Here is a 9057-nt window from a genome sequence, read left to right as displayed (position 1 = left end):
GGGGTTGGTAAATAGATTTGATGGGGCATGCATCAAGAACAGTGTGGTCAGCAGGAGCAGGGAGGTCATTCTGCCCCTGTGCTCAGCACTGGTTAGGCCACACCTTGAGTCCTGTGTCCAGTTCTGGGCCCCTCAGTTTAAGAAGGACATTGAGACACTTGAAGGGCAACGTGGCTGGGGAGCACAGCCTCGAGCACAGCCCTGTGAGGAGAGACTGAGGGAGCTGGGGTTGCTTAGCCTGGAGAAGAGGAGGCTCAGGGGAGACCTTCTTGCTCTCTACTACCTGAAGGGAGGTTGTGTGTTGGTCTCTTCTCCCAGGCACCCAGCACCAGAGCAAGAGGACACAGTCTCAAGCTGTGCCAGGGGAGGTTTAGGGTGGAGGTGAGGAGAAAGCTCTTCCCAGAGAGAGTTGTTAGCCATTGGGATGTGCTGCCCAGGGAGGTGGTGGAGTCACCATCTCTGGAGGTGTTCAAGAGGGGATTGGACGTGGCACTTGGTGCCATGGTTTAGTAGTCATGAGGTGTTGGGTGACAGGTTGGACTGGAGGATCTTTGAGGTCTCTTCCAACCTTGGTGGTTCTGTGATGCTGTGCAGTTGCTCATCTCTAAGTAGAGCAGGTTGCTCATCTTCAACCAGAGCATGTTGACATCTTCAACTAGAGCTAGCTGGCATCTTCAGCTAGCTATTTGATGTCTCCAACTAGGCAAGGCTGCTTATTTCCAACTAGAGCAAGTTGACATCTTCAGCTAGAGCAGGCTGCTCAGAGCCCCGTCCAACTCTTTCCTTCCATCAGGCTCCAGCTGTGCCACACTCATCACATGGAATGACCAGAGCAATCAAGCTCTTCCCACTCCCAGCCCAGAGTGGTCTTTGTCTTTGCACCATCACAGGAGGAACTATTGGTGCCTCCATCCCAGTGTGTGGAGGGATGCTGTGTCCCCTCCTCATTATTCAGGTCAAAGCCCTGTGCTGTGCTCAACCAATTAAGTTTCATAGTTGGTTACAATTAGCCTGCTGTGCTTTGGAAGCCACAGCAAGGGCTTTATCTACCAGACCCTGCTGGCAGCTCTTCACTGGGAGACTGAGGAGTGTGGCCTTCACCTTGTCTTCTCTGGGTGCCTGGCCTCACCTTGCCCACTCCTCTTCCCCACAGATCCCCATTCCATCACCCCCTTCTCCCAGGGAGTTGCTCCAGCACAGCCTGGGTTCCCCCTTACCTTCTGCTGCCAGTTAGCTCAGCCCTTTCTACACCCACAGGGTTGGCTGGTGGGTACCAGCCTTGCCCTCCAGCACTTCAAGCTGATGTCTGCCTACTTCTGGACTGTGGTGCCTTCTTTGTTTACCCTCACTCCAAACAGGATTTTGAGGTACTAGAGCAAATGCAGACAAGCAGGTCTCCTAGGAGCATTAGGAAGAGTGTGGCAAGCAGGTCAGAGGAAGTTCTTCTATCCCTCTACTCTGCCCTGGTGAGGCCACAGCTGGAGGACTGGGTCCAGTGCTGGGCTCCTCAGTTCAACAGACAGGGCTGCTGTGGGTTGTCCCTGCTTTAGCAGGGGGCTTGGACTGGATGATCTCCCAGGGTCCCTCCCAACCTCCACCATGCTGGGGTTCTGGAATTCTGTCATTTCCAGAGACCCCTCTGGGCTCTTCCATAAAGAAACGTTGCAACTCCACTATCAGATAGAAAGGTTGGACCAGGTGATCCCTAAGGTCCCTTCCAACCTGGCATTCTGTGAAGATGCTGAGGTAAAGAATGTAGTAGATCTTGGGGAACTCTTACCTGATCCTTGAATCAGGGCCTGGGGTGAAGGTTTCTCCATCCCTGGACATGGCACAGCCTCCCATCTGGGTCCCCCTTACCTGATCCTTGAATCAGAGACTGTGGTGAAGGTTTCTCCATCCCTGGACATGGCACAGCCTCCCATCTGGGTCCCCTTTACCTGATCCTTGAATCAAGGACTGGGGTGAAGGTTTCTCCATCCCTGGACATGGCACAGCCCCACTTTGGTCCCCCATACCTGATCCTTGAATCAAGGACTGGGGTGAAGGTTTCTCCATCCCTGGACATGGCACAGCCCCACTTTGGTCCCCCTTACCTGATCCTTGAATCAGGGACTGAGGTGAAGGTTTCTCCATCCCTGGACATGGCACAGCCCCACTTTGGTCCCCCTTACCTGATCCTTGAATCAGGGCCTGGGGTGAAGGTTTCTCCATCCCTGGACATGGCACAGCCTCCCTTTGGTCCCCCCTTACCTGATCCTTGATTCAGGGCCTGGGGTGAAGGTTTCTCCATCCCTGGACATGGCACAGCCCCACTTTGGTCCCCCTTACCTGATCCTTGAATCAAGGACTGGGATGAAGGTTTCTCCATCCCTGGACATGGCACAGCCTCCCTTTGGTCCCCCTTACCTGATCCTTGATTCAGGGCCTGGGGTGAAGGTTTCTCCATCCCTGGACATGGCACAGCCCCACTTTGGTCCCCCTTACCTGATCCTTGAATCAGGGACTGAGGTGAAGGTTTCTCCATCCCTGGACATGGCACAGCCCCACTTTGGTCCCCCTTACCTGATCCTTGAATCAGGGCCTGGGGTGAAGGTTTCTCCATCCCTGGACATGGCACAGCCTCCCATCTGGGTCCCCTTTACCTGATCCTTGAATCAGGGGACTGAGGTGAAGGTTTCTCCATCCCTGGACATGGCACAGCCCCACTTTGGTCCCCCTTACCTGATCCTTGAATCAGGGACTGAGGTGAAGGTTTCTCCATCCCTGGACATGGTACAGCCCCACTTTGGTCCCCAAGCTCCCCACTCAGTGTGAGCTGGATTTGGCCTCTGACTCCCACCTGGGGCATGGATGCTGGCCTAGCTCCCGTTCCTTCTGCCTGAGGCTGAAAAGCATCTCCTGGTTTTATGGCAGAGCCTTGCACCAGTTTTTGGCTGCCCATCCCAGCCTGGCACTCACTCTAGCAAATAAAAAAAAACAAAGCAAACATTTGGCTTCTATTGTTCCTCTTTTATTTTGCTGTTGTTTGTTTGCTTTAACGAGGGCTTGAGGTTCTCCTGGAGTCCTCCCAGCGCCTGCTGCGTTCCAGTCAGGTGTTTTCCAACCCTGATACCATCACCTTGTTTGCTCCGAGCTCACCTGCACAAACACGTTCCCAACCCCAGGGGCCAAGGTTCAAGAGTTGAACCTTGTGTGTGAGGCTCAGCCAAACCTTTCTAATTACCCCTTCGCCCTATTAACGGATAATAGGTGGACATTTAAGCAAATTATCTCAAATAAAGAGGGGGGGGGGGGGGGGGGGAAAAGGGAGGGGGAGGAGGGGAGGAGAAGCCGGGGAGGACAATAATTACAGTGTTTGTTCTCACTCCTTTCATTGCTGGAATTACTCTCTGTTTGCTCCCAGTTAAACATTCACCAGAACCTTTGGGTGCTGCTGTCTGCTCCTTTTAGGTTGTTGGGTTCTTAGTTATTTTAATTGGGGGGGGGGGGAGGGGGGTGTTAGTGTTTGGTTTGGGGGTTTTTGGGGAGGAGGGGGGAGTTGGGTTGGGTTTGGGTTGGGTTGGGTTTGGGTTTTGGTTTGATTTGGGTTTGGGTTTGGTTTGGATTGGTTTGGGTTTGATTTGGAATTGGGTTTGGATTTGGATTTGGGTTTGGATTTGGTTTGGGTTTCGTTGGGTTTGGGTTTGGGTTTGGGTTTGGGTTTGGGTTTGGGTTTGGATTTGGGTTTGGTTTGGGTCTGGGTTTGGGTTGGCTTGGGTTTGATTTGGGTTTGAGTTTGGTTTGATTTTGGTTTGGGTTTGGGTTTGGATTTGGGTTTGGTTTGGGTCTGGGTTTGGGTTGGCTTGGGTTTGATTTGGGTTTGGGTTTGGTTTGATTTTGATTTGGGTTTGGGTTTGGTTTGGGTTTGGTTTAGGTCTAAGTTTGGGTTGGCTTGGGTTTGATTTGGGTTTGAGTTTGGTTTGATTTGGGTTTGGGTTTGGTTGGGTTTGGGTTTGGTTGGATTTGGGTTTGGGTTGGGTTGGATTTGGGTTTGGGTTGGGTTGGATTTGGGTTTGGGTTGGTTTGATTTGGGTTTGGGTTTGGTTTGATTTGATTTGGGCTTGGGTTTGGTTTGGGTTTGGTTTAGGTCTAAGTTTGGGTTGGCTTGGGTTTGATTTGGGTTTGAGTTTGGTTTGATTTGGGTTTGGGTTTGGTTGGGTTTGGGTTTGGTTGGATTTGGGTTTGGGTTGGGTTGGATTTGGGTTTGGGTTGGATTGGATTTGGGTTTGGTTGGATTTGGGTTTGGGTTGGGTTGGATTTGGGTTTGGGTTGGTTTGATTTGGGTTTGGGTTTGGTTTGGTTTGATTTGGGTTTGGGTTTGTTTTGGGTTTGGGTTTGGTTTAGGTCTAAGTTTGGGTTGGCTTGGGTTTGATTTGGGTTTGAGTTTGGTTTGATTTGGGTTTGGGTTTGGTCGGATTTGGGTTTGGTTTGGTTTAATTTGGGTTTGGTTTGATTTGGGTTTGGATTTGGGTTTGGTTTGGTTTGATTTGGGTTTTGTTTGCTTTGGGTTTGGGTCGGCTTGGGTTTGATTTGTGTTTGGGTTTGGTTTGGTTTGATTTGGATCTGGGTTTGGGTTTGGTTTGGTTTGATTTGGGTTTGGTTTGGGTTTGGGCTTGGTTTGGGTTTGGTTTGGGTTGGTTTGGGTTTGGTTTGATTTGGGTTTGGTTTGCTTTAGTTTGATTTGGGTTTGGTTTGGGTTTGGGCTTGGTTTGGGTTTGGTTTGGGTTGGTTTGGGTTTGGTTTGATTTGGGTTTGGTTTGCTTTAGTTTGATTTGGGTTTGGTTTGATTCAGGTTTGGATTTGGGTTTAGTTTGGGTTTAGTTTGGGTTGGTTTGGATTTGGGTTTGGTTTGGGCTTGGGTTTGGTTTGATTTGGATTTGGGTTTGATTTGGGTTTGGTTTGATTTGGGTTTGGGTTTGTGTTGGGTTTGTGTTGGGTTTTTTTACTGTTAAGATCCAAGTAAAAGTTTGGGCAAATATTAGATTTGGCTGAGGTTTGGGGGGGGGGGGGAGGGGGGGGGGAAAGGAGGGGGGAAGGATGTTTTGTGTTGTTGTTTGGAGCAGCAAAGCTATTGGTGTTATTGATTGACAGATGTGCCCCAAATGTTTAGAAAAGCCCTGTCCTGGATTGGATTCTGCGAGGTGTTTCAGCAAACAAACCCCCTAATGCAAACCAAACAGAGTTATTGGAAGGAGGACCCGCCTCGTGTTAGCACAGCAAACTGAAGGCTGTGCAAACAGCTTAAAAAGAATCTGGCCACCTTCATCTAACCTTTGATGTAGGTATTGATCCTTCTGAAGGTGGCACACACACACACACACACAGAGAAGGGAGGAGGGGAAAAAAAAAAGAGGCAGAAGTTTGCACAGTGGAGCAGATTGAGTGGGATCAGATCTATCTAAACACCAGCAGAATGTAAATGTTATCTTTAAGCTACGCTGTCGGGCTGGTAATGGGTGGCTGCTTGGAATTTATCTTCTTCCAAAGCTCTAAATCCATGCAGCAATAAAAATTAATAATAACTTGGAGATAGACTGGCTCCTAAGTTGCTCGCTCCCCTCCCCTGGGAAGGGTTTATCCCCTTTAATTCTGCTCAGTCGAGGCTTGGGGGTGGGGGGTGGGGGGGTGGGGGCTTGCAGAGAGGGTCTGCTCCCCATCTACTCTGCCCTGGTGAGGCCCACATGGGATCACAGAGGATAGCTGCTTGGAAGAGACCTCCAAGGTCACCCAGGCCAACCCTCGACCCAGCACTGAAGGGTTGACACTAAGCCATGTCACAGAATCACCAAGGTTGGAAGAGACCTCAAAGATCAACAAGTCCAAGCTGTCACCACAGACCTCATGACTAAACCATGGCACCAACTGCCACTTCCAATCCCCTCTTGAACACCTAAGTCTCAAGCTGTGCCAGGGGAGGTTTAGGCTGGATGTTAGGAAGAAGTTCTTCACAGAAAGAGAGATTGGCCACTAGAATAGGCTGCCCAAGGAGGTGGTAGAGTCACCATCCCTAGAGGTGTTTAGAAGGAGACTGGATGGGGTGCTTGGTGCCATGGTTTAGTTGATTAGATGGTGTTGGGTGATAGATTGGACTCAATGATCTCAAAGGTATCTTCCAACCTGGTTAATTCTATTCTATTCTATTCTATTCTATTCTATTCTATTCTATTCTATTCTATTCTATTCTATTCTATTCTATTCTATTCTATTCTATTCTATTCTATTCTATTCTATTCTAAACACCAGGTCCCCACTTGGACACCCCCAGGGATGGTGACTCTACCACTGCCCTGGGCAGACCATTCCAGTGTTTGAGAACCTATTCAGTGAAGAAATACTTCCTAACACCCAGCCTGACCCCCCCTGGTGCAGCTTGAAACCATTTCCTCTACTCCTGTCACTTGTCATCGAGGACTGCCCCCTCCTTGCTCCATCCTCCCTTCAGGGAGTTATAGAGAGCAATGAGGTCTCCCCTCAGCCTCCTCTTCTCCAGCCTGAACAACCCCAGCTCCTTCAGCTTTATATCCCCCTGTCTGTGCACCAGTGACACTCTGAGAAGGAAAACCACTAAGCCATTCCATCATTAATATTGTACAGCCCAGCCTCTGTGCCCAACTTAGTCACAGAACCATAGATCATCCAGTTCCAACCCCCTGCCATGGTCAGGGATGCCTTCCACTAGGCCAGATCACCCTGTCCAGCCTAGCCTTGAACACTTCCAGAGAGGGGGCCTCCACAACCTCCCTGGGCAACCCATTCCAGTGTCTCACCATCCTCATTGGAAAGAATTTCTTGCTCATCTCCAGTCTCAATCTCCTCTCTTCCAGCTCAAAGCCACTGCTCCTTATCCCATCGCTACAAGCCCTTGTCAAAAGTCCCTCCCAGCTCTCCTGCAGCCCCTGTAGACTGAGGAGGGATCTTATCAATGCTTATGAATACTTCAAGGAGGATGGGAGCAGTGTGTTTTCAGTAGTGCCCACCAACAGGACAAGAGGTAATGGGCACAAACCTGAACATAAGCAGTTCCATCTAAACATGAGGAGGAACTTCTTTTCTTGAAGGGTGGTAGAGCCCTGGAGCAGGCTGCCCAGAGAGGTTGTGGAGTCTCCATCTCTGGAGAGCTTCCAAACCCACCTGGCCATTGTGATGCTGGGCAAGCTGCAGTGGGTACATGGGCACTGGACTGGATGATCCCCAGAGGCCTCTTCCAATCCTTATCATTTTGTGAGCTAGAGCTGCAGCCTCAAGAGCTGCTGGAACAGGGACATCCTAATGGGATGGCAGAGGGATGGACTAATAAGGTGCTCCATGGATGTGCTCCCAAGGTGGCACATGGCTACCTTAACAGGGTGACACATGGCTGTGCTAATGGGGTGGTAGAAGGATCTATGCTAATGGGGTGGCACCTGGTTCTGCCACTGGGGTGGCACCTGGATGTGCTAACGAGGTGGCACTGGAGGCACTGGCCTGGCTGACTGTGGGTGCACTAATGGGGTGGCACAGGGATGTGCTAATGGGCTGGCATCTGGATGTGCTAACGAGGTGACACCTGGAGGCAGGGGAGCGGTGGGGTGGCACATGGAGGGACCAGTGAGGTGGCACAAAGATGCACTAATGGGGTGGCACAGGCATGCATTAACAGGATGTCACTAACAAGGTGGCACCACCTGGGCCAAATCCACCTCTCAGAGGCTTTTCTGCCTGTCCAGCAGCGCTCTCCAGTGCAGGCTGGGCTGTGCCTTCTCACAGGGCACGTGGAGCCACGGGTGTTGGCACCATTCTGCACACTGCCAAGGAAACAGCCTTGAAGGAGGTATAAAAGGTGGTCATGTGGGAAAGAGCAGATGGAACCATTCCATCAGTACCAGTAAGTACCTGCTCTGGCTGCCTGTGGCACTTCCCAGCTTGGGGTGTGGTGCCTTATGGACACCCCCACAGCCTCCTTCCATCTCTGAGTATCTGAGATAAGCACCCTGACCACAGGCAGAGCTGGAGGTCTGGTGTGGGTTTGGCACAACTACCTACAGAGTTGTTCCAGCTGGAAAAGACTTCTCAGATCATTGAGTCCAACCATCAGCCCAGCACCACCATGGCCATTAAACCATGTCCCAGAGTGCCATGCCTACATCACCACCTCCCTGGACACCCTGTTCCAGTGCCTCACCACACTTCAAGTGAAGGAGTTTCTTCTCATATTCACCCTAACCCCACCCTGGTACAACTTAAGGCCATTTCCCTTTGTTCTATCACCTGATACTAGGGAAAAGACACCAACCTCCACCTACCTCCAACCTTCTTTCAGGGAGTTGTAGAGAACCAGAAGGTCTTCCCTCAGCCTCCTTTGCTCCAGGCTGAACAGCCACATGTCCCTCAGTTGCTCCTCACCAGACCCGTTCTCCAGACCCCTCACCTGCTTTGTTGCTCTTCTCTGGATCCACTTCAGCATCTCAGTGTCCTTCTTGGGGTGAGGAGCCCAAAACAGAACCCAGGATTAGAGAGGTACAGCTTCACCAGTGCCCAGCACAGGTGGACCACTCCTGCCCTAGTCCTGCTGGTCACACTGTGGCTGACCCAAGCCAGGATGCTGGTGGCCTCCTTGGCCACCTGGCACAGCATGGCTCATCTTCAGCCACCGTTGACCAAACTCCTCCAGGTCCTTTCCCACCAGGCAGTTTCCAGCCACTCAGAATAGAGTAGAGTAGAGTAGAGTGGAATGGAATGGAATGGAATGGAATGGAATGGAATGGAATGGAATGGAATGGAATGGAATGGAATGGAATTAACCAGGCTGGAAAAGACCTTTGAGATCAAGCCCAACCTATCACCCAACACCATCTAATCAACTAAACCATGGCACCAAGCACCCCATCCAGTCTCTTCCTAAACACCTCCAGTGATGGTGACTCCACCACCTCCCTGGGCAGCCCCTTCCAGGGGGCAGTCTCTCTTTCTCTACCCCCAGCCTGAAACATGCATGGGGTCATTGTGATCCAAGTGCAGGACCCAACACTCAGCCTC

This window comes from Melanerpes formicivorus, unplaced genomic scaffold, assembly GCF_026170545.1.
Source record: "Melanerpes formicivorus ecotype bairdi unplaced genomic scaffold, bMelFor1.0.p_v2 SCAF_10, whole genome shotgun sequence".
Classification (NCBI taxonomy): domain Eukaryota; kingdom Metazoa; phylum Chordata; class Aves; order Piciformes; family Picidae; genus Melanerpes; species Melanerpes formicivorus.
The sequence above is the reverse complement of the archived record's forward strand: the minus strand, read 5'-3'. Positions refer to the sequence as shown.